A 27150-nucleotide genomic window follows, 5' to 3' on the forward strand; every position below is an offset into this window, starting at 1 on the left:
TTGAAACTTAAAAATTATATAAAATTCATTAAAATGACAAAGAGTATTCCTTTTTCCCTTTAATTATTTCTATAGTCCAAATTAAAATCCAATTAAGATCCAATGACGTTAATTAGGGCAGGACATAAAATCCTTAACCTGAATTTTAAACCGAACCGAACCAAAAAACTGACTCGTACCAAGTTCAAAATGTAAAACAATATATGAATGGATTTTGTATAGGCCGGGGCAAAAAATCCGGAGCCGAAGAACCGAACCAGAGCTGAACAAAAATGCCCGAAACTGAAACCGAACCAAAACCGAACCAAAACCCTCAAATACCCGAACGGTTCCTATATTTCTATATCCGAACCGAACCGGAACCGAACCAAAAACCGAACAGGTACCCGAATATATAAAAATATTAATTATATATACATATGATATAACCGAATCGAATTAGAACTGAACCGAACCGAATATAGGTCAAGTAGTAAATGGATCCTCTAGCCCACTATCTGAACTACCCGAAACCCGAAATACCCGAAGTGAACCGAACCGATACCCGAAATGTCCACTTTTGTAGGGTATTATAAAACATATATGAACCAAAAGTATTATAAACCGAACTCAAACAGGTGAAAAATCTGAAAAATATCTGAAAAACCGATCTGAATGTCCAAATTTATATAAAATATAAATATTTGAAAAATAAATATATACTTAAAATATTAAATTTCATATTTATTTTAATATGATATTTATCAATAAATATTTAAAATTTAAATAAATATCTTAAATACTTCATTCTATGTAAATAACTATATAAATATTTAATTTTCTATTAGCATATTTATAGAAGATAATATAAATAAGAGTATATATTTTATATATCATTGCTATAAATAAACTCAGCTAAAAATAAATTGTTATATAAATGAGAAATAAGAATATTAAATCATACATTTAAAGAGATTTTTGATTAGTTTAAAAGTTAGTGAAATGAGTTAAATGAGATTTTTTATAAGTAACTAATAAAAAAAACATGCTCGTACGTTATTGGTCTTCACATCCCACCTGCTCCACAAAAATAATGTGTCTAAATACCATTTGGTGAAATTATATTAAATTTATGAATTTGTCAACTAAATATACATAAGTGTTTATGAAAAAATATTATAGAATTTAATACACACACACATATATAAATATATATTTATATATATAGTGCATATATTCATTTAAATTATTTCTATAAAAGTCACTATTTAAATTTATATATATAAGCATTTATTAAAATGCATAAATTCATTTAAATGATTTCTATAAAAAATATTATAAATTGATATTTAATATTTGTATGCAACTGTAATTATTTGTTTATCTTAATCATCATCAATATAAAAATCAATTATAGCATATATGTTTTTTTATTCATTTAAACCTTACATAAAGATTCTTTAGTGTTGTTATTTTATTTATGAACAAAAAATAAAATACATGTATATGTCAATATATTCTTAAAGAATAAGTGAACTTTTTACTAAGTAATACTGAATGTATTATAACTTATTTGTAATAAATATATAATATTATAATACTTATAGATAATAGGTTAAAAAGAAAAAAAAAGCTATTATTGGTCACCTGCTTTCGTTAGCTTCCATCTTTTCCTATTTAGGCTTCGAATGGTAAAAGCAGTTCAAGCATGACAGATCAAGCAGATCATGCAGATCAAGCAGGACAAGTGTAGATCAAGCATGACAAGTGCAGATCAAGCGGATCATGCAGGAGAGAACCATATCAAATAATTTATTGTAACTTATGAATGACAAAATCAGTTCAAAACTATAGATCATATATTAAAACAATAAAAATGACACTTAGATATCTAAACAAATATCTTAGATGTTATAGGATCGGCCGAAATGCCTGTAAATGTTTTATAAGATACTTATACTTCTTTTATTTTCTTATTTATAAAAATTAAATATTATATGACAAAAAATAATAAGTAGAATGATAATTTTGTATTGTTAAAGTTGTAAATAAAATAAAATAAAAATATTGTATTCATAAAAGTAGATAAATATATTTTTAAAGTTATGTGTTGTAACAAAGTTATTTATTGACAAACCAAAAAAAACAGATCAACACTACCAAATGTTGGCGGATTAGATCTGCATGCAGATCTCCTGCTTTTTTCACAAAAAGACAAAAAATATTGAACTGCATGCAGATATCCCGCTTGAACTACTTTTACAAACAGAAAATGGTGAATGGTGAATGCAGTGCGGGAGAATTACATGTGCAGGAGAACTGCACTTGTCTCACTCCTCCATTCGGACACTTACTTGCAGAACAAAAAAACAACATCACAATAATCTGCATGCAGTATTTTATTTTATTTATTAATTCTTTTAAGTTCTGCATTTATTTGGTGAATGAGTGTTAAATGTAGTCTTTTCTGTATCCATATCTGCATTTGTCTTGTCTATCTCCCGTTTTGCATTCATACCTTAAGATGCACACATAGATGCAGTGCGACCCGGTTAGATTTTTTTTTTTTGGTAAACATGTTAAGTTTGTATTACCTTTTTCAAATAGTGACATAATTTACAATGACAAACTAGTAGTAGAAGACAACAACAAAATGAAACTACAGATCACAACAACAAAAAACAGAAAGGAAAACACGATTTAGGAATGAAGCCGAGAGCAAGAGGAAAGACCACACAGGAAGCACTTGAAGGGTTTGGCTGGAGAGCACAACACGCAGGATCAGAAGCTTCAAGGGAAGGCACCAGTAAACATATGAGAACGAGCCGTCATATAATGGCTTGTCCAAGCACTCGCCTCCAAAAAATGGCCTTACTACAAAGCCCTACCACCTGTTGATGCGAAGACACCATCGGGAACACGGAGTCGCAGTAGACGACAATGGGGCTGCACCGAGGCGGTGAAGACGAACCAGAGCCTGTCGAAGCTCAAGCTCACGAACACCGCAAACATCCACCTCTACTCCTCCTACCTGAAGTTCAGAGGCCCCTGACTACTCCAGTAACCCTAAGACCCCCACCGGATCCACCAACACCCCAGCTTCAACATAAACCGCTCTTATTTGGAAAGGCCAATGGATGATAACCCGCCACATCCACCAGACTCTGCACGGGAAAGGGACGCTAACACCACAGGGCAAGGAACCGCGGAACTACACCCTATCTGCAGAGATGCTAGCAACACTCGCTGCCACCGGGATTGCAGTCCAAGGACGACTACAACCTAGGATAACAATAACCGACAGATCCGAGAACCGGAGCTTGGCCCTTCACCGCAAAAAGAAGCTCCAACAACCCGCAACATCAGAACGCCAACTCTGATTTAACGGAGAAAGAGAACTCAGCCCTACCTCAGAGACAGGCAACAACGCCTTCTAGCCACAAGGAGCTGCTGCACAAACCTGCAAGAAGAACTGCAAGAAGAGAATCACCACCACCACCAGAGCACCCGCTTGAGATCCAAAATTGACTCCTTAACCAGCCACCTCTCACTGGTGATGAAAGACAGATGGATCAGAAGAGAAATCCCAAAAACGAGCACCCCCAACCGAGAACGAGGATTTTTTCATCAACCACCACTAACTAACGCCGGAAGAAACACCGGTGACCCAGAACACCACCACCAGAGCACCATCGCTCACCTTTGTTATCAGATCTGGCCAGATCTAAGCGATGTCTCGAAAACATCCTCGGAAGAGCCCCCAAACCTCGCTCTCACAGCTACGCCTCACCACTGCTTCAGAACCCTAACAAAGAGACCACAACCGTAAGTATATCGGCGGAGCTAAAGAGAGGAAGAAGGAGGCGAGACAGAGGAGGGGAAGAAAAGAGAGAGAATGAGGAGAGACAGCCGGCGGCGGCGAGGGCCGGCGAGGGCAGCGAGACCACCGGAGGCCACCACCAGCTGAGAGCGGCGCAACAAATTAGGGTATTGTTAGAGAGAAGGGAGAGAGAGGGGAGAGAGAGCCTCGCGTTTGTATAGAATGCGATCTCCGACCCGGTTAGATTTGAAGGTGTACACAAAAATAATCATTGAGGTAGCATGAAATGATTTATCCCATCTATTTGACTAAAAGAATTAATTTCTTACTGAGAAAAATAATAGTATAAACATGTGACACATGACTTAAAGCGTCCAAGCCAATGAAACTTATGAGTGATTAGCAACTACTCCCACATGCATTCCCAAGTCGTTTGCATTGCTTTGGTTGGTTAATGAACGACAGTTTTCATTTATATATCACCAAATCATCACAACTATAGATCATAATTAAATTTAAAATGCTATACTCCTCAGCTGTTTTGGTGTACCAAGAAATTCGCATTTTATTAAATTGTTATACGTACATTTCATTTGCTATAGAAAGTATACACAAATATTAACTTCGCAATTATTCGTCATAATTTTAGAGAAATACCTTTAAACCATATTAATCAATTGAAATAAAATATATAAAGTGTTAACAATTACCGAATTACTAATATATGTTTATTTTCGAGCTCTTGTTCAATGGTATGAAGAGTAGAATTTATAATCAAAATAAACTATAATCTGGCTAACTTTAATTAAGTTTTACCGAGAAGAGCACTTCATCTGACCATGTTTGTTACATAGTACATTAACAATATTGCTCAAACACCTAAACACGAAGAATCATGTACTTGACGGAGTGACGGGAGGGGTAGCTTTGTCAAATATCTATATTATTAAAAGAGAAGTATCCATTTGAAAATGTTTTTATTTCATTAATTAAATTCCCTTTATTTTTTTGCTTGTTTTTTTCAGTTGCATTTATGAAATATCCTAAAACGAATAAAACTGCATAATTTATTACTTGTCTTTTCAGTTACATTAATGAAATATGCTTAAATGAATTTAAACTTCCTATTTTATTGTTTATCTTTTTCAGTTACCTTAATAAAATATCTTTAAATAAATTTGGACATAATTTCATTTAATCAACAAAAAAAACTCATGAATTATCCTTACGTGCATAATTTTAATAATGGAGATTTTAAAAAACGTGCATCATTAAAATGTTACCTAAAACATGCAGCACTAATATATAACACGCATCGATAAAACTAGAATTTGACTTACACAATTGTACGGATATTATTTTCAGTTGATTAAATTTATAAATAATTATTTATTCAAAAAATATTTAAGAATGTCTATGTTTTTAAAAATTATATAGTATTATTTACTCATAACTCATCTGTCATTTGATAAATTGTTAGAAAGAAAATTTTAGCATAATATAACTCAGTTGTCATTTGCTAAATTTATGGTTTTTATTTATATTTTTTATTATTTAATTATAATATTTTCATTTTATATTTGAAAGATAAATGAATTTTTTTTCAAACAATATTTTTGTAAATGTATTTTTTTTAAAAAATAATCAATTAAAATTGTTATTATCATTGAATATCATTATTTTTGACATAATTTGAGTTTTCGTTTACATCAAAACTTATCATATTTTAGGATAATTTTTATTTAAAATGTAATTTTCATATTTTTCAAAAAAAAAATATTTTTTAAATATTTTGTTATAATTGTTAAAAAAATATTGAGTTGCATTTCAAATAAAAAAGTAAAGATATTAAAAATATTATAATTAAAATATGTAAAATTTAATATAATTTTAAGGAAATGGTCAAAATAGAAAAAATTACACATAAAATAATCATGATTTTTGTTAACTGGGCGGATCATTATTTATATGATATCGCACACGAAAGAAAAATTCTGTTTTTAAAATTATCTAATTAACTTTATACTCATTTTTTTATATTTTTTATATGATATCACACATTCGTAAAAAAAATAGATAGGTTAAGATGCAAAAAAAAAATATTTATTTAATAAATATAATATGAACGAATATTACAAATACATCATTTAATAAAATAAATAATTAAAAACTGAAAATTCATATCCGCGCTGACAGAGTCTAGTATAAATTAAATTATAGAAGAAAAAATGCGCTACTGACGGAGTGACGGGAGGGGCACTTGCGAGAGGGGACGGTCGGAATAAAGTACACGTGATAGGGTCTGTCACTTGACATGTGTCGTTATCTAATTGGGAAGTCAGTTGATTAGATACTGCTCAATCATGTGATGCTTTTCCGTTTCCATCACGTGTCAAGCATAAAGTAAGAGCATGTGGATGGTTCCGACATCACGAGTTCATGCCGTGTCATATGATAATGTTATTTTTGTGTGTAAACTTGTATTCAAGAACAATATACCACATGACCCGAGCTCATAAAATCAAAATAGTTCGGTTTATGCACTTTTAGTTCTGTTTTTTTTTTTTGGTAAAAGTGCACTTTTAGTTCTATTGTATATTTGTATAGTAAATGCCAGTACCACGCTATCGATTTACCATTATTCATCTTTGTTCTTTTTTTCTTTTGGGTTTTATACCTTTATAGAATTTATTTTTGTTTTCAGTGTCATATTTGCTTGCTAGTTTGATTAGCTATCCAGTAAAAGGTTCTCAATCTAGCTTCAGCCAAATGTATAAGCATTACTATTATAATACCATAAATCTGAGATTCATTTGCGACCTGAAAAAAATAAAGAATGAAGTGAAACCTCCAAGATTGATGGTACTTTATTTTGGTACTCTTTTGGATATATGTTAATGGGACTTATGTCTAGGGGTGGACGTTCGGGTATCCGTTCGGATTCGGGTCGGGTATTTCGGATTTTTGGATATTTCGGTATAGAGGGATAGAACCCGTTCGGGTATTTCTGTACTTCGGGTCGGGTTCGGATATTTTTAATTCGGGTGCAGTTATTTCGGATGGGGTTCGGATATTTAGATTTTGAAAAAAACAAAATTAAATTTTCATTTCTCAAATTTCTTGTATTTAAAAATATAACTTTCACTTAACTATTTTTTATTTTTAATAGATTGAATGGTTAATAGATTTGGACATAATATTTTGAAACTAAAAAGACATTAATTTGGTTATTGTTTTTAAATTTTGGATGTAACTTTTTGTTAATTCTTTAAATAAAAAATATGATATGCATTTTAAGTGAGTAGCAAATCATTTTCTCCGTAATTGTATGTATATCATATGAACTTAAAATATGTGTAGTATCAATATAAATATTTTATATAAAATGAGTGATGTAAACTAGAAATATAAGGTTAACTAGATCTCGACCTGCGCAACCGCGCGGATGTTTATTTTTATTTATATTTATACAATTTTTTATTTTACATTTTTAGTGATATATTATAAACATTAAGCATATTTTCAAAAGTGTATATGACTTATGTATAAATACAGTAGTGTTATATTTTAGTTGTTTGTCCTCCAATTAATTGTTTCAAACTGACAATTGTATTTGCAGCTACTTATTATATTTTATTTTGTTAGATTTTTTGTTTGATTATTAGACATTATAATATATGTAAAATTTAATAAACATGAAAAATTATTTTCATGTCCAATGAATTTTGTTGTAAACTGTATGATATGTATTCTATGGATAAACTTTTTCACTTGCTTGGTTAATGTTCGTAATGTGGTAATGCGTGAAATGAGATGGACCAAAAAATATGATAGTAGTAATTTGTTATATAAAGCGACTAACTGAAGCGAATAGTAACTAAATATTACCACACATTATAATTTGAACCGAAAATTGTATTTGCAGCTACTTATTATATTTTATTTTGTTGGATTTTTCGTTTGATTATCTTATATATTAAAATAGAAGTCACAACCTAGATTCATGTGTGATTTTTTTAAAAAATGGACCTAATGGACCCATTCCTAGAAAATCATGTTACATTTAATCTCTAATCTTATCATTTAAATTTTCGGCCTACCAGAAATTTTTATAGGGCTATTAATAATTGGATTTAAACAATAGATGATCCATTGGATTTATAGATAGTATAAATTAAATAGATATAATTTAATGTTGTAATAATATACCTCCATATGTTAAATATTTAAATATTTGTCGATGTTAACTTTTAAAATTATAAAGATTTTTTTTAAATAACAAAAATCATATTATCTAACAATGATTAATCTTTACTACCTTAAACCAATGAAATAAAATTTTAAATATATAATTTATTTTAAAAATTAAACAAAAACTAAATGTTTAATTATTTACTCGATAATATAAATCTATGAAGCGAAAAGTTTAATTTTTAAAAAACTTTCTAAATTTGTGAAATGTTACAATATCTTTGAATATGTCAATAAAATAATATTTTACTAATCTTTATATATATAGTTACAATTTTAATAATGAAATAATAATCCAAAAATATATATATAGAAGAAGATACAAATACATGTGAAAGTTTGAAACAATCTATTCAATGAAAAATATACCGCAAACTTATTATGTTTTAAAAATTGATAGACACATATATATTATAATATATACCAATTTAGAATTGAAAAAAAAAATATTTATATAAAAATAAATGAAAACAAAAACCCACGCGGTTGCGCGGGTCGAGATCTAGTTAGACATTATAATATATGTAAAATTTAATAAACATGAAAATTATTTTCATGTCCAATGAATTTTGTTGTAAAATGTATGATAATGTATTCTATGTATAAATTTTCACTTGCTTGGTTAATGTTCGTAATGTGCTAATGCGTGAAATGAGATGGGCCATAAAATATGATAGACGTAGGTTGTTATATAAAGCGACTAATTGTGTTTGTAATATATAAATTAATATATTGTTTTGGCATAACCTATGCTTCGGAAACTAATTAAATCTTAGTGACACAAATGATAATATACCATGTAATTATAAGATTAGTTTCAAAAGATTTTCCTGTTTTAGTGGTATTTATACTTTTCAAAAAGATATTGTAAGATTTTATTAGATTACGATTTTAGAAAAATCTGTAGAATATCTTTTTATTTTATTTTATTTTTAAAATATTTAAATATTTAGTTTAATTTGTTAAAATTAATGAGTCTCTTAGGTTTTATTATTAGGAAAATACATGATATTTTAATTAAAAGTTATTTAATTAAAAGTTATTGACTTTTGAAGAAATGGTCTAAAACATTCTTAAACTCCATTTGATAGAGGTCAAATGTTACTCACGTAGTAAATAATCTTTATTATTAATCAGGTTATATAAAATTTTGAGTTTGTGTATTGTTAAAAATGTACCGTTAATGACTTATATATACAAAATAATGAGTTTATGAAATTATTAATAAGAAAGTAATAAAAGGTAGATAGTAATAGGAAAGTTATATAAAAGGTAAGAAGTCAGATAATGAAATTGAAATTGCTTATAAATTAAATAGCTAAATATTAGGACACATATTTTTCAATGAAAAGTAAAATTATATTTTGTTTAATTTGATAAAAATGAAAAATATTTTTTAATTTAAAAAACATTAAATTAGTAAAATCAACATATTATATGAAGATTATATCAATAAAATAAATTATGCATATGTTATTAATTAAATTATATAATTTACATATAATTATATTACTAAATTTTAATTGATTGGTTTATTCGGTTTGATCGGTTTATATACCAAACATTTTCATATGCCACGGCATCTTAAGAATAACATTCATTCGGTATATTCGGTATTATCAAATCCAAATCACTTTTTCTATTTCGGTTTGGTTCAGTTTTTGTTGGTTTGCTTTTACCGGGTTGAACACTCATATTTGCAATATATCATTAATGATGTAAAACAAATACAAAAATACATGAATTAAAATTTTTTAATGATGGATCTTTTTTTAAACATCTTATTTAAATGATAGATCAAATAAAAAAATTACGCATGTAAAAAGTTATGAATTCTGTTTTAATGGTTGCATTGTGTTAGTGTCTAAAGTATCTTATAAGTGACTTACTCTGTATTGTTTGAAATCATAACACATGATTCAACTATTTAAAAGAAAAAAAAGTTAAACTTTTTATTTTAAGTTACTATATATTGTTGATTATGAATCTTATTTATCATCAACGTTAGACCAGAAATTTTTTATGTAACAGCCTAGCTAAATAATCAGAACAGAATAAGCTCAAATTAGTTTGATAATTTCATGTTATAGTTTGTTTAACGTTAGGTTTAGAGTTCAATAATAACTGCAGGGACTGCAATTTTATGAAGAAAGGTTAATAGCTATGCTATACTGGTAGTGGGCTGATTAATTGTCCAAGAACGTCGGAGCACTCGTTCCCTCACGTAAAGAATCTAAACACGAACTGATAAATCAAAATAATTGTTTTGTTTAATCTTGCTGGAAAAGGGGAATTAAGTATATTGTTAGGATTAGGTTATGCAAATACAAAATAATGTAAATACTATTCTAGGAGAAGGACCATTTTAAAATATCACACATGAAAGAAGTCATGAGTTCTGTTTTAATATATAAAATTATACATATGTTTAGTTATTTTCAGATATTCATTCGGGTTCGAATATTACCCGTTCGGGTTCGGATATCTAATCTCTCATAATTCAATACCCGTTCGGATATTTTGCTACTTCGGTTCGAATTTTGGTTCAAGTTTTTCGGATCGGGTTCGGGTGCCATTTCGAATATCGGATAAAGTGCCCACCCCTACTTATTCCTAGGGAACCACATATACGTTGTACGAGGATACATGACAGTCATTAGATGTCATACTCATTAATTTCTGGATTCCTTTTTAATAAGTAATTCTTTAATCTTTAGAGACTCTCATGGACATTTCTGAAGTAAAAAAAAATCATGTTAAAATATTACATGGATGCATGTGCCCATTAGTCATAGCATCAGTTCGCAGGAGTCAGTTCAATCAAAATTTACTTAGATAAACAAACTGACAGGAAAAAAATGAATTTGATTGGATCAATGTTATCCAAATTTATTTTAGGATTTCCTTATTTTATTCCACTTCAGATCTCTCCTTGATAAGTGTTCTCCGGAGCCCGTTGAATCCTAAAATATTTTTATGTTTTTTTCGTCTTTCATGGATGTACTACTATTCATTTGTATAATTGTCTTAAATTTTATGTTAAGGTATCAGTGTAGGTTCGTTTGCAATCTTGATCCAATTCATTTAGCCGATTATTAACCTAATCTTGATCTTAACTAGTGATCGATCTTCGAATCAATGTAAAGCAATCAACACAAGCAAATTGTTTACCCAGTCTTCGTTTCCTACTGACTGGGGAGAGAACAAAACTCTCATGCACTTCACTATTGATCAATGTGATACAATAGTTCGAGATCTCACGTGATCTACTTTATGCGCAGGTACTACAAGAGAATGTACCGAGAACTCTTCGGAGAAGACTACGAAAGTGACTACGATAGAGATGATTCGCTATCAACCTCCGACACCTCCGACACCTCCGATGACGAAGACCACTACTGGATCTCTCTATTCTTGATCAGTTTCTCCTTCCGCTTTCGTAGAATCTCCCTTTTCTCTTTTCTCTGTGTAATCCTCGCTCCAACTTTTCTCTCCTCTGTTTATATGATGGAGACGATGATGGTTGTTACAGTGTGGGTCCCGTGTAACAACCATATCCCCTTTTGAATCTCTCTTGGGCCGTTCGGCTTTAACCAGTTTCCTTTTAACAATCCGTAAGCCCATTAGTGGCCCTGACCTTAAACGACAACACTCCACAAATCTCCACCTTTGTCGATTAGGTCAAAACAAAACTCTTCCGCCGAAACACAACTGTTCTCTACGACGGAACACAATCCTAACCATGACTGAAAAATCCCAATCCAGTCATTCAGGCTCAAACAACTTCAATCCAGAAACTGAAACCTCCTTTCTGATTCCTCCAGACTCAATAAGCAACCCAGATCCTCTTCTTGACGGACCTGAACCAGTAAGATCTTCGGCTCTTACTCTCCCAGCTGATTTCAAAATCCCCGAATCTGTAGTATCTTCTCAACCTGATCCTGAAGAGCCGACGACTCAGACCCTTTTTAAACCAATTGTAGAACCACCACGAGAACTCACCAATCTCGAATACTGTAAGAATCAAACAACATCTCTCAGTCCTTGTTACTATCTCAGTTTCAACCACTGATTAGCTCACTTGCAGTTAATGAGTACCTCTGCCTTTTTGGAGATGTACCCGTAACCTCAACGTAAGGCCACTTCTCCTTTATCCCTTTCGTTAGTTATTCTTGTTGTTTTCAATGAGAGCTGATCACTAACATATCTGCTTCTCATTGTTTTCTTATACTCCTTTTGATGAGATGTCCCAAACAACAAAGCCATCTCGGAGTATCTCTTGGAACACTCAGGCGACGACCCCCAGCGTTACGAGGCACTTCTCGAACGCACTTCCAGTTAACGTCTTTGTCAACATATCTGCAGGATTTAGGCTAGTATGTATCTTCAAAACCTTGACTACGCCGAACTCGATAATGTCTCTGATAAAATGAATCTTCCTCGCAATATGTTTAGTACGATCATGATGAACTAGATTTTTAGCTAGGCAAATAGCACTCTGTGAGTCACAAAGTAGTTTAAAATCCTCTGAATCGAATCCCAGTTCACTACAGAACTCCCTCAACCACAATCCTTCCTTGGTAGCCTCGGATAGAGCCATATACTCAGCCTCTGTCGTTGATAACGCTACGACATGTTGTAGTGTGGATCTTCAGCTTACTGTGTTTCCTCCCACTTTAAACACATATCCAGTTACTGATCTTCGTCAAACCAACGGGCAAATCAGTCCCAGGAGTGAAACGGAGTTTGAACGGCACAGTACGCGGGACCCTCGTATGAAACCCATTTGAAGTGAGCTACAACCACTTTCTTTTTCATTGCTATACACCACGTTGAGAAAGTCCAACCTCCTATGGTACCGTACCTTTTTTTTGTCGAGGTCAGTAGAATAGTCTGAATCACAAAATCCTTCCACATTGAAATTATCGGACTTAGTGAACGTTAAGAAAATATCTTTAGCTCCCTGTAGGTACCGTAGTATCCACTTCACAGCTTTCCAATGTTCTCTGCTTGGCTTAGACATAAACATGCTGACCAGTCAGCGAATGCGAGATCAGGTCGAGAACCAACCATAGCATACATAAGACTCCCCACTGCGCTTGCGTATGGAACCGAATCCATCACCTTAGCTTCCACCATCCATTCCTTTTCAGTTAAACTCCTTATCTTGAACTGAGAATTCGTGGGAGTTATGACGGGTTTGCAGAACTCCATTCTAAAAGTTTTCAAAACTTGTCCAATGTATCTATTCTGTGTCAGTTTCAACATTCCATTCTTTCTATCTCTCATAATATCCATCCCAAGAATCCTTGACGCTGATCCAAGATCCTTCATTTCAAATTCTGAGCTCAAGCTTTTCTTCAAAATTTGTATACCCTGCTCTTAGCAGCTATTAGCATATCATCCACGTAAAGAAGAAGATATATATTATCTCCTGCTTTAGACTTGTTCATGTAGACACAAGGATCTTTAACACATCTAGTAAACCCGATCTTCTTGATGAAAGAATCAAACCTCAAATTCCACTGCCTTGGAGATTGTTTCAACCCGTAAAGCGACTTTCTGAGAAGACAAACTTTCCCCCCATCACCTTTAGCAATATATCCCTCTGGCTGTTCCATGTAGATAGTCTCATCAAGATTTCCGTGTAGAAAAGCCGTTTTAACATCCATCTGTTCTAACTCAGCATCTACATTCACCACATAAGACAAGATGATCCTTATAGACACATGTTTTACCACTGGAGCAAAAATCTCATTGTAGTCAACACCTTCTACTTGAGTAAACCCTTTAGCAACCAGTCTAGACTTGTATCTAGGTTCTTCTACACCTGGAATTCCTTCTTTCAGTTTATGAATCCACTTGCAACCAATGACTCTGTGTCTTGGAGGTCTATCAACAATGTCCCAAGTGTGATTCTTATCCAATGAATCTTTCTCTTCCTTCATCGAAGCATTCCATTTATCCCAGTCCTTGCTACGCCTTGCTTCTGCCAAAGATTTTGGCTCCTGACTTATAATGTCATATGCACACATCAAAGCGTAGGCTACGAAGTCTCCACTTTCAAACATGGCAGGAGGCTTCGTCTATCTCCTCACTCGATATCTAGCAAATAGATAATCATCTAGTGACTCTTCCTGAGCTTCTGATCCTTCTTCAGGTTCTTCTTCACTTTCTTCTGAATCTGAATTTCTTCTCTGGCTTGAAGTAACTCCACCTTCACCGGTGTTCCCTGATTTTGAAGACGATCCAACTTCAAAAGTGGAATCTTTCCGAGAAGGACCCTGAATCAAATCAGCTTTGAATGTCACCTTTTTGATCTTGGACTCGCTAGCAACTTCTTTTCTTTTAGATTTCATGTACAATGTACTCTCGTCAAACACAACGTTTCTGCTGATTGTCGACTTTTCTTCCTCGACCAACCACACTCTATAACCTTTCGTGCCTTGAGGATAACCCATGAAAATACCTTTCAACACTCTTCGACTCATTTTATCTTGAACTGTATGAACATAGGCCACACAACCGATTCTCTTAAGATGACCAAACTCCACCTTAACCCCAGACCACACTTCTTCAGGGATTTTGAACTCGATAGAAGCACTAGGAGTACAGTTAATCAAATAAACTGCTATGGCAGCAGCCTCTGCCCAAAACTTCTTCTCTAGTCCTAACTCTGCTAGCATACAACGAATTTTATCTGCTATCGTCATGTTCATTCTCTCTGCTACTCCATTTTGCTGTGGAGTATACGTACACGTTCGATGTCTCTTAATCCCAGCTTCCTTACACATAGTATCCATCAGATTGTTACAAAACTCGAAACCATTATCTGTGCGTAAGCACTTTCTTTCCTGTCTGAGTTTCAATGAGCTTCTTCCATTCTGAGATGTTCTCATACGTTTCATCTTTAGTCCTTAAGAACCTGATCCAAACCTTTTTCGAGAAATCATCAATCAACTCGAGACCATTTATTTATTAATACAAAACAATTTTGAGTTACCATAAACCAATCAGTTCGTATATGCAGATTATCAGAGCCGTGCTTCCTTTATGCCAAGAGAAACATTGGCTTAGGGCATCACTTACAAAAATATCACTTAATAACATGTATTTAATTAATTAGTAATCATAACTAATAAAAATATATTTAGGCTTAAGTTTAAGATTACTATAAAGTCAAACTTGGGCCATAATTAAAAACAAGTTTATTAGTCCATTACTAGTTTAATTAACAATCTTTTGTGAAATTTGTTTGTCTTAGTAAAAATTATGGGGCAATCTGATTGTCGACTTAACATCTTATTCTACTACGATCACTTCCAGAAATTGAATCTTATTTATTGACAAAGCTTTTCGTCTCACTTTTTCACAAATCATTATAATTAAGTTAATATTCTCCTTCTTTCCAGTTAATTTTTATTTACTTTTATTTTCTTGAATAGTTTTATATGGTTTGTTAAATTGGAATAGTTATCATAATCTTAAATGTTGCTAGAAAAATGCAGTTTTGGTATATTTGTCGAAAAGAGTTTTTCAAAACTGAGTCTGAAACTGATAAAAAAATTTATAGTCATTCGAATATGTCACAAAAAAAATTAAGTGATTTGACTATCTTATCTATTAAAAATAATTTTTTAAGAAATATTGATTTTTAAAGTCTAGTCAGTGAGTTTGTAGAGAAGAAATGATGAGAAAATGTTAAAAAATATTATTTTTGTTTCTAGTTTTTTTTTTGTAACAATGATATTTCTAAGATATTTTCTTGTGAATGAGAGCATCAATTTTGTTTATCGCCTATGTATACAATCTGTGCTCGCACGGCTCTGCAGATTATATATATATAATTTTTACGTATTACGAGCAAGTCAAACGAATCAAATTGAAATCACATACCAAAAAGCGAAGTAGAAAGCTACGTTACATATGCATAAACATGTGCATGTACATCATACAATATGTATTTTATAGGTATACTATTATTCATACACATTCTCCAATAATTTAGGTGATGTAGAGTGTCATTTAAGCATGTACAACGTACATATGCACCAACGTATGCACAGACTGTCAATTTGTTAAAATCATTCATGAAAGGTACGCCTTGTTCTTTTATGTGTTTTTATTTTATTCTTTTATCCTGATAACCCGGTTACGCTTAATTGATAATGTTATGGAATGTCCATTCTCACCATTCACTAACCAATATTAATGTGTAAACCGGTTTGGTTGTTCAAGTTATCGGCGAGTGAACATAAGTTACCTTGTTTACTACACAAACCATGGTAGGTTTACTTTGGTAGGTGAGAGTCTAAGACGATTAGGTTAGGTGCTTTGCTTGTAAGAGAGGAGACTTTGTGCTTTTAGAAAACACCTAATTTAAATGGTTGGTTTGGTCTCCATAATGTTCAAACGAACCCCAAAGACTTTCATCTCCAAATATAATACTTTTTTTCTCTTATATCGTATAATCAGAGCCGTGCCCCAACGTTAAATTTTGAAACATTGGTTTATGGCATCAAATTTTCAGGAAACTATTAAGGGCATAATTCTTTTGTTTTATCTATGTAAGCTCTAAAATATGAAAAATGGTTGGTTGAAACCGTATTGCTAGTTAAGCAATTATGATTTTTCATACTTAAGCAACCGAAATAGTATAGATCATTTTTAATTGTTATAACACAATAAAATAAATAAAATTTGGTTGTGTCATAAGAAAAATATTTTTTGGCTATTTTATACTTGCTTAATTATATCACATAAAATATTAAATGTTTTAGTCTTTTTTTTAATAGACTGGTTTTTAAATTTAAAGATTTACTTAATATATTATCTGGAAAAGTAAAAATTAATATTTCGTGTTGTTTAGTTTTTGTTTGTTTCTACTATATAAACTAAGTACTGTAACATTTTATAACTAAGAAGAGGTGTTTTATTTTTGATCGCTTATAGCAGTTCTGAGTGTTGGCACGGCACGGCGTATAATACATTTATACATGTCCGGTTTTTTGTAAGTACGGGAATAATCAAAATTCGAACCTATAAACTTGATATAAAAAAGTCAGGTAATGTTGTCCGTGATTTGCTCTACAACTGAAACAAAGGTACGCGCTTTAAAATGCCTCCTACGTTGTCTCGGAGATTAGTGTTGAAACGTAAAGATGAAACAAAGTTGTTAAAAGATTTGATTCTTATTAGATGTACGTGCCAGCAGTGGCGGAGGCAGTCAAAGTTTTGACTGGGATCAATTTTATTTGTAAAAAATGCTAATTAATATTAATTAAATATTAGTATTTATTTAAATCTACTAAAATAACTAAAATAATATAAATATTAAACATGTTAAAGTGATATACATATATCCACATATTAGCTTATAAAATTGTTAGTAGTCTGAATTTTTTAAATAAGTAATAATTTAAAACAACTTTTAATCTAAATAATTAAAAATAAACAAACTACGATAAAGAATGAAAGGGAAAAAATTATGTGTACAATAAAAATTATAGTATCAATTATTTTTTGACAGCCGTAGAAAAACAATAGGAAACAATTAGGATAAAGAAATGAAAATAATGTTTAGACAATTACAAGTATATCTTGGCTTTGACCAAAGTAAAAACATGTTAATAGAGTTTTTGGAAACAATCATGGGGTCAAGTCACGTTCTCGAAAATATCATAGGGGTCAGTATACTAATTACACTCTATTTTACCATAAATCATTTCTGAAATGCAAGTAATTTTTTTTTGACAGAAATCTAGTGGGGTCAGGTGACCCCCATCTCGTGCAGCTGCCAGTGCCAGTGCCAGTGCCAGTGCCAGTGCCACGTTTATAGCGAGCTCCCTTCGATATTAATTACTCTATCCGTTTCAAAAAAATCTATATTTTAGAATAAAAAAAATAACCAAGTGGTCTCGGTTAAAGGGTAAATAGCTCACAGCTGTGAGTATCGCCATGGGTTTGATTCCCCTTGGCCATCCGGGACGCCTTAAGTGGTAAGAAAACGCGGATCCCGCGGACTTCGTAGTAATTAATCTTTGGGACTAGAAAGGCTTAGGGATCACACTACGGTTATCAAAAAAAAAATTGTTTCAAAAGATACTCCCTCCGTTTCACTTTAGTTTGTCGTTTTAGGTTTATGCACACAGATTAAGAAAACATTTAATTTTGCATATTTTCAAAATAAAAACATCATTACCTATACATATAACCATATTTCAACCAATAGAAAAATAAAATGAAAAATATTTTTATTAAATTTTGCATTAAAAACATAAAACGACACTTAAAATGAAACAAAATTTTAACTCTAAAACGACAAATCATATGAAACGGAGGGAGTATATGTTTTACATTTTCAATGCATAAATTAATTTCAAATTGTAAACTTCAAAAAACATAATGGTGTTTATAAATATTTTATTGGTTAAAAATTGTGGGGAACAGTTGATAACAGAAAATATTGCATTAGCAACTAAAATCTGATATCTTTTCTTTATAAGTGTAAAAAATCTAAAACATTACATCTAATATCTAATATTTTTAGATAAATTAATACCTCAGTTAAATTGCTCGTAAATAATAAATATCGCTGACCAAAAGTTTGGACATACTAGCTATATATTTCTACAAAAAGGGAAAGTTTGAAAATTTGTAAATAGCAAAATTTATATGCAAGGTAGTAGTGGGTTGTTGATAAATACATCATGAGAGTAGAGCATTATTCATTACTAGTGGTATTTCGGCGATACGAGCCGGATTTGTATATTTTATTCTTACCCGAATTTACAATCTTTTTAAGTTCTTAGTAAAGAAATATGTTCAAGAAAATGAAAATGAAAATATGTTCAAATATTTTCCACCGATTTATTTGATTTTGGTTAGCAATCGTAGTGTATTAATTCTTTTTGAAGTTTTTCTTAGTTGAAAGTGGATTAGCATAAATGACTGTGACTAATTGATTCAATAAAAGTAAATAAAAAGATGATAGTTGTATAAGAGTTAATTTTGTTAGATTTTAAACATAAACTAAAGTTGATTTTTAGTTTAGAGAACATGTTTATATTGTTAAGTACCATGTGGACAGTATGTCTAAAGAATGTTATTTGAAATTTTATTTTAGAGACTAAACTGAATTTAAATGTGTAACGAAATTTTGTTCACATATTCTTCTTATTTTATTTTTGGGAAGAAACTAATTCTGGCTATGGAAAATATTTGGAAATGAGGGAAAATATTTATATTTTTTTATTTTGAAAATTAAAACAAATATCCAAAACTGTATGTTAATGAAACTGAAAATCGGAACAAAAGAAACCCCTTAATAAATTGTAATAATGTTGAATCATAGATGACTTTCCCTACATATGAGACAGTTTATATTTGTACGAACCCATTGATTAATGTAGCTGAAATAGAAAGTGTGACCGCAAGTGAGAGAGCATAGATAGGTTCCATTCTTGTAATTTCCGAAGCATATTGTGCATGTATCGTTTTCTTCTTTTTTAGTTGGAGGCCTATTAGTTTCCTGATATGGTCGACGTCAAGTCTTGGAGTCAGTTTTTGGTTGTAGTCTATGATGGTAAGAGTAACTTCAAGATCATCAGTTATGTTATTGTTTTCGGTTGTTAGTAATTTCATCACGTATTGAAGGTGGTTAATATTCTATTTATCTGAATTGTGTTTGAGGTGAAACAAATAGTAGCTTGAAAGAAACTCTGTGATAAGTACGTAAAATATCACATAGTTTCTACTGTTCTGAAACTTAACTTGCATTCTGACTTCTAACATTCATCCAAGAGTACGTAAAATATCAAGAATCGCACCAATGGACCCTTGATTAAGTGTTGGAGCAGCGTCCGAGTTTCCAATCGCCAAGGATAGTGTATGAAGACGCCATTGTCGGAATCAATTGCTTAAACAAACTATTTTTCTGGATCTCGTCTGAGTTGTGGTGTTCATCGTCGAAAGTTGGGATATTTATAGTTGAACCTTCAGCCGATTATTGGGGGATGCGAAGAGGTTGATTGAATTCTTTCCAGTTGGAAGAGTGGTATAATAACGCTGAGATCAGAGTAAAGCACATAATAATGAAGGTTGAAACGTTACAGAAAAGTGAAAGGCGAGCTCTGGAATTATCGTCGTGAAAAAGACGATGTGGAAACCTAGAACTTGAACGGCCTTTCCATTTTGATTACGAAGCCCATCTGTAATATCTATAAAAGCCCAGTCCAAGCAGAGTTGATAAAACGCAGGTACGACTAGTGTTTCGTAGTGCCAGATGTTAAAAAAGTCTCTCCTTCTTTGCTGACGTGGACACAAGAAAAAGGAGAAAAGATAACATTATTAGTATAGATCTCCGATTTAGTATTGTGACTTTTATTTATAGCAATTTAATGTACAGTTCAATACATATTCTCTTGATGTCGATGTAGTTATATTTCTGATATCCCCTATATATTAATTGAGAAGCATTTGAAAAATTAGAACCTTAATTTTGTATTAATTAAAAAAAACCCCAAATCCTTGGTGGCACTCTAAATGCCTTCTAAATTTCCTTTCAAAGAATTCTAGAGCATCTAATATAAAGTATAGTTTAATCTAATGGTGTCACATTATTTCATAATTATATAACACTAAAGAACATTATATTAACCTAAAATATATGAAGTGTGTATTCTTTCCTTAAATAAAAGCTACGGAATTACCTAATATGATTTACATATATACGGGAATTAATGATTATGAATAATAAAGATTTGATAACAATTTTTGCATCTTTCTTCATTTTTGTTTAAATTTATATTATTAAAAAAACTTAAACAATCACATTAACCATATAATAAAAAAAATAGATTTTTTCTTATATGTTATATTTTGAATTTTTTAAAATGACTTTAAATTACAAAAATGAGAAAACATTTATATGTTATATTTTTTTTAAACGACTTTAAAATACAAAAATGAGGACACCATATATGTTATATTTTTCTTATATGTTAGAATTTTCTTATATGTTATATTTTGATTTTTTTAAAAAAGACTTTAAATTACAAAAATGTAAGTTTTCCTTAAGTATACGACTAAAAACATTAAAATGACATGTATCAATTCGATGGTTGACTTGAAAGCTTTCAAAACCATATGGAAGATAAAAGTCAAAATAATTCAACTGTGAAAACAATACTGTTCACTTTGTTCAAAAATGTGTTCGCTGGAAAAAATAAGGTTTTTATGTTATATTTTGTTTAATGTCCACTAGAGAACATTATATTAACCTAAAATATAAGAAGTGTGTATTCTTTCCTTAAATAAAAGCTACAGAATTACCTAATATGATTTACATATATATGACAATTAATGATTATGAATAATAAAGATTTGATAACAATTTTTGCATCGTTCTTCATTTTTGTTTAATTTTATATTATTAAAAAAAATAAACAATCACATTAACCATATAATAAAAAATTAGATTTTTCTTATATGTTATATTTTGAATTTTTTAAAATGACTTTAAATTACAAAAATGAGGAAACCTTATATGTTATTTTTTTTTTAAAAACGACTTTAAAATACAAAAATGAGGACATCTTATATGTTAGATTTTTTCTTATATGTTATATTTTGAATTTTTTAAAACAACTTTAAATTACAAAAATGTAAGTTTTCCTTAAGTATACGACTAAAAACATTAAAATGACATGTATCATTTCGATGATTGATTTGAAAGCTTTCAAAACCATATGTAAGTTAAAAATCAAAATAATTCAACTGTGAAAACAATACTATTCACTTTTTCAAAATTGTGTTCGAGGAAAAAATAAGGTTTTTATGTCATAATTTGTTTAATGTCCACTAGAGAACATTATATTAACCTAAAATATAAGAAGTGTATATTCGTTCTCTAAATAAAAGCTACGAAATTACCTAATATGATTTACATATATATGGTAATTAATGATTATGAATAATAAAGATTTGATAACAATTTTTGCATCCTCCTTCATTTTGTTTAATTTTATATTATTAAAAAAAATAAACAATCACATTAACCATATAATAAAAAATTAGATTTTTTCTTATATGTAATATTTTGAATTTTTTAAAATGACTTTAAATTACAAAAATGAGGAAACCTTATATGTTATTTTTTTTTTAAAAAACGACTTTAAAATACAAAAATGAGGACACCTTATATGTTAGATTTTTCTTATATGTTAGATTTTTTCTTAGATGTTATATTTTGAATTTTTTAAAATGACTTTAAATTACAAAAATGTAAGTTTTCCTTAAGTAGACGACTAAAAACATTAAAATGACATGTATCAATTCGATGGTTGATTTGAAAGCTTTCAAAACCATATGGAAGATAAAAGTCAAAATAATTCAATTGTGAAAACAATACTGTTCACTTTTTTCAAGAATGTGTTCGATGAAAAAAATAAGGTTTTTATGTTATAATTTGTTTAATGTCCAATCCGATCAATCCATGATGTATTAATTATAGTTTTGTTCCATTATTTTTAATAAAAATTGATCCGATCCATCGGAAAAAAATTATATAATAACAACAAAAAATATTATATATATATAAATAAAATGATCACATATATAAAAAAAACTATCGATAATATATATATAAATAAACTCACCCTGCGCAAGAGCGCAGGTCTTATCCTAGTGACTCAGTAATTATGAAACCTAACAGGTATGGAGTCCATTGATATAAATAAATAATAAGTGAAGGCCCATAAACTAACCATAAACACTCACCTCTCAGTGCCAATGGCCCCGAATTCCTTCAACTGTATTTATTAATGCTGGATTTGTCGTATCTAACATATTTCCATATCTGCGTCAACATGTTGATATAGACATTTGGCATTCGCATACATTTATTTATTTATTTTGTACCCATCTGGATCGGATATTACTTTTAGTTACTAATGGTGTTCCATGAGATGTCCATTTCATTTGTGTAAAGACTAAAGAGAGCTTAGCACTAAACTTCAAAATGTATGGACTTCTTGTGGTGATATAAGTCAAGGCTCAAGGATCAATTAATCTCACTCTCATATTTTTTTAACATTGATTAATTACGTTCTTACAAACTATAAAAAATATTAAATAAACGATAAGACAATTTTACAAATTTACGAAAATTCACGTCTAAGCAACGAACCACCTTATAAAATTCCACATAACATTTTTTTTACATTTGAAGACATCTTATAAATATTTTTTCCATTAATTTACAATAATTTGTCTTTTCCGATTTGGAACCATACTTCGTACTGTAGAAACATTAGTGAACTATCAGATCACCGGACCAGGAGGCTTTCACACCATATCTTGCATCTGTCTGCTAATATAATACATAGGGATACAAGTGTTTTGAATTCATAAAGTTGTAAGACTTTTGGAGATTTTCGGGCCAACCAAACACATGTGGCTTCAGTTTTAATGGGCCGTTTAGTTTATAACCCAAGACACGTAATCTGCACGGGCCTAAGACTTGAACACGTGTCAAGATCTCAACAATGAGAGATTGAAAGTGAAAAAAGGTTTTAAGAATTAAGACCGAATGTTGATAAAAAAAAAAAAAAAAAAATTAAGACCGAACTGCCGCAAGTGTTTGCTCAAAACAAACAGTAACGAACAGTTTGAGATTCGAAGATACATTCATGGAGGTCAAAGAAAAAGTCAGAATCGTAATTACCGTAGCCTCTCTTGTGGCGGCGACAGTTCTGCTCGTGGCGGAGTATCGGCGGCGCCGCCACGGTAGGAAGCAGACATCTTCTCCGAGCTCGTGTTATCTCCATTCAGAGACCAAACCACAGTTCGGCTTCAAACGTGTTCTTGCGGATAACTCTTACTCTGGTTTCAAACACATGAAGAAGCTTGACGACGTGTCTTCTTCCTCATTAGGTGGATTTGATTATTGAATGTGGTTATGTGTGTTTTTGATTTCTAATGTTTGTATTCGAAACCAATGCAGAGAAACCTAACAACTCTCATACGTACGAAACTGAGATAACTGTCTTGTTAGAGAATCCTTGTCTTGATGAAGTTGAGTTTCTGAGAGGAGAGTGTTCACTGGAGATGAGTGGTTCTTATGCGTGGGTTGAGACGGAGTCTGAATTGAAGAAGCTTGCAGAGACATTGGCTAAAGAAAAAGTCTTTGGAGTTGATACTGAGCAACATAGTTTGCGATCGTTTCTTGGTTTCACTGCTTTGATTCAGGTAAGTGCTAAAGATCGTTTTAAAAAAGTTTAATGTTAGGTTTGTTAATTTGATATATTTCTTTTGCAGATTTCTACACGAGGAGGATTTTTTGGTGGATACGATTGCGTTACATGATGCAATGAGTATACTTCGTCCTGTTTTCTCCAGTCCTCATATTTGCTAAACTTATGAAGCGTGAAGATTGGAGACAGCGTCCACTGTCCGAAGAGATGGTGCAATACGCCAGAACAGATGCACACTATCTACTCTATATTGCTGATAAGTTGACTGCTGAGCTCACACAGCGAGGCATTGGTAGGCATCTAATACTATAGATCACCATTTTTTTTTGTATATGCTGTAAGAGTAAGGCTAACCGGGAGATCATGTCAACTATAATTCAAGAAGAACATGATTTTAAAGAACCATATTCTAAAATATTAATGTATCAGAAGGTTCATCTAGCCCGGATGATAAAATCCATTTTCTTCTGGAGGCTAGTAGACGATCAAACATAATCTGTTTACAGTTGTGCACGAAAGAAACCGAAGATTTTCCTGGGAGTGCTGCTGCTTCCTCATTAATTTATCGTCATTTAAACGGCTATGGAGATAACTCTTCCATCTCCTTGGATGCAGAGGTACATACTTCACTCTCACTTCATTATGTGTATTAGATATCAAAGCATGGGGTTGATGATGTTCGCCTTTCAGTTTCAGGAGCTTGTAAGGGAACTTTGTGCATGGAGAGACTTAATGGTAAACTAAAGTCTTAGTGGATGTTGTAGCTGCAAGACAGTTTCCCTTATTGTAATGCCAATCAACATATCTCTTTTTTCAGGCAAGGATTCATGATGAAAGCACTCGCTATGTTCTGTCAGACCAAGCTATAATTGCTCTTGCCTGTCAGAAATCAACAACAGCTGAGGAAGTATATCATTCGATAGCTCAAGCTGATTTGGCTATAGAGTCTTCGTCTATTCAATCTCCATCTTCTGTTGTTTGTAGTCATTTGGATGATATCTATCAAATGACTCGGGACAACAAGTTAGCTAAGCTGGATGCTCTTTTACCACTTGTTCTTGATAAATGTTTGGGCACAGATGGAACATGTCCAGTTTCTGTCTTCAACTACTCACTTCTGATAAACTTGAAGACAAAGCTCGGCGTCCACTCAGCTCCCAAGAAAAACGGACATAGAAAGAACTTAAAGCAGTTCACTCGGAAGTCATCTAGAGATCTTTTCGTCAAGAAGTTCTCATGCAAGGCTCCTGTTTATCACAACTGTAGAATATACGCAAACGATGGACGGTTGCTATGTTACTGCGACAGAAAAAAACTTGAATGGTATATGAACCGTGGTCTTGCGAAGCTAGTTGAAGAAGAACCACCTGCGATAATACTTTTGTTCGAACCTAAAGGACGTCCGGAAGATGAAGGGAATGACTTTTACATTCAGACAAAGAAGAACATATGCGTTGGATGTGGTGAAGGGAATCACTATCTGCGTTACAGGATCATACCTTCCTGCTACAGAGTTCATTTTCCGGAGCATTTGAAAAGTCACAGGTCTCATGATATAGTTCTGCTTTGTGTGGATTGTCATGAAGTGGCGCATGCTGCCGCAGAGAGGTACAAGAAGCAAGTGGCTACAGAGTTTGGGATCCCTCTTTTTGTTCGTAGGGTAGTGGATTCAAGAGAAGCAGCATCTTCTGTGGAGTGTGATGAATCAAGGGGTAACGTTGAGGAGGTTGGTGTCTCTCCGTTGCATCTTAGAACGGCTGCAATGGCGCTGTTGCGACATGGGAATAGAATGCCATCTAGTCGCCGTGAGGAGTTGTTGCAGGTAATGAAATGGATCATATCATTCATATCATTTCAAGCAGTTGATATAAACAAAATATTCTGATATGTAGACTGTAAAGATGTATTATGGGGGACGGGACATATCTGAAGAAGATTTGGAGAGAGCTTTACTCATTGGGTTGAGTCCTCACGAGAGACGAAAACTGGAAAGAAAGAAAGGTGTCCCTTTCAAATATTCTGCAGAGGTTGCTCATATGGACAAAAAAGAAAACAGTAGCAATGGTAATCATATGATATATAATGTTGTCATGGTTTTGTTTGATAAAGGCTAATGAATAATATGATCTATTATTGTATTGCCCACAGATACTGATGCAAACAGTTTTGTATCTTCTTCAGTTGAAGAACGTGGTGAGGAAGCTCCTGGAGATTCTGAGAAAGATATGAATGAAGAAAGTAGGATAGTTGTTACAGATGATAGTGGAGGAGATGGAGCTCAAGAGCTAAATGATACTCAGTGTAATGGAAATATGCCGCACCAAGAGAACTCGAAACTCTCCTTGCTAGGACATGGACCGCACGGGAAACAGGTTGTGGAGTATCTCTTAAGGGAACATGGAGAGGATGGTGTTCGGGATTTCTGCCAAAGATGGAGACAAGTGTTTGTTGATACTGTTTATCCTCGCCATTTCCCTGGTGGTTGGAATGTTAGTCACAGCAATACTTAAAACCAAAGACAGACAACTTTGGTGTCAAAAGCAAATATTGTTTGGACCTTGGTTCTTTACAAAGGTTTGATTGTTTTGTTGCCAGTGGCCGGAGAGACTTTGGCGAATTCAGCGTTTATAATCCCTCAAAGAGACACTCAGCCGAGTAACCCAAAACCTTGTAGCTTTGTCTGTTTCGGTTACGTCTCTGTTCTTTTGCCAATTTTGTTATCAACCACAAGACAAGTCTAGTCAGTTGCTTGTTGTATTCTTTTGTAGACCTCTGCACTTTGTTTAAGTTAACAATCTGGTCTTTTGACCTTACTTTGGAGACGATAGCATATGATTTAGCGTTACC

The 27150-nt window shown here is 32.0% G+C and overlaps 1 pseudogene; it reads left to right on the forward strand.

The window, feature by feature from the left end:
* The first annotated feature begins 22749 nt into the window (after positions 1–22749).
* On the forward strand, positions 22750–27123 carry LOC106442637 (annotated as a pseudogene).
* The last annotated feature ends 27 nt before the right edge of the window (positions 27124–27150 follow it).

The sequence above is a fragment of the Brassica napus genome, chromosome C4 (genome assembly GCF_020379485.1).
Source record: "Brassica napus cultivar Da-Ae chromosome C4, Da-Ae, whole genome shotgun sequence".
NCBI lineage: Eukaryota > Viridiplantae > Streptophyta > Magnoliopsida > Brassicales > Brassicaceae > Brassica > Brassica napus.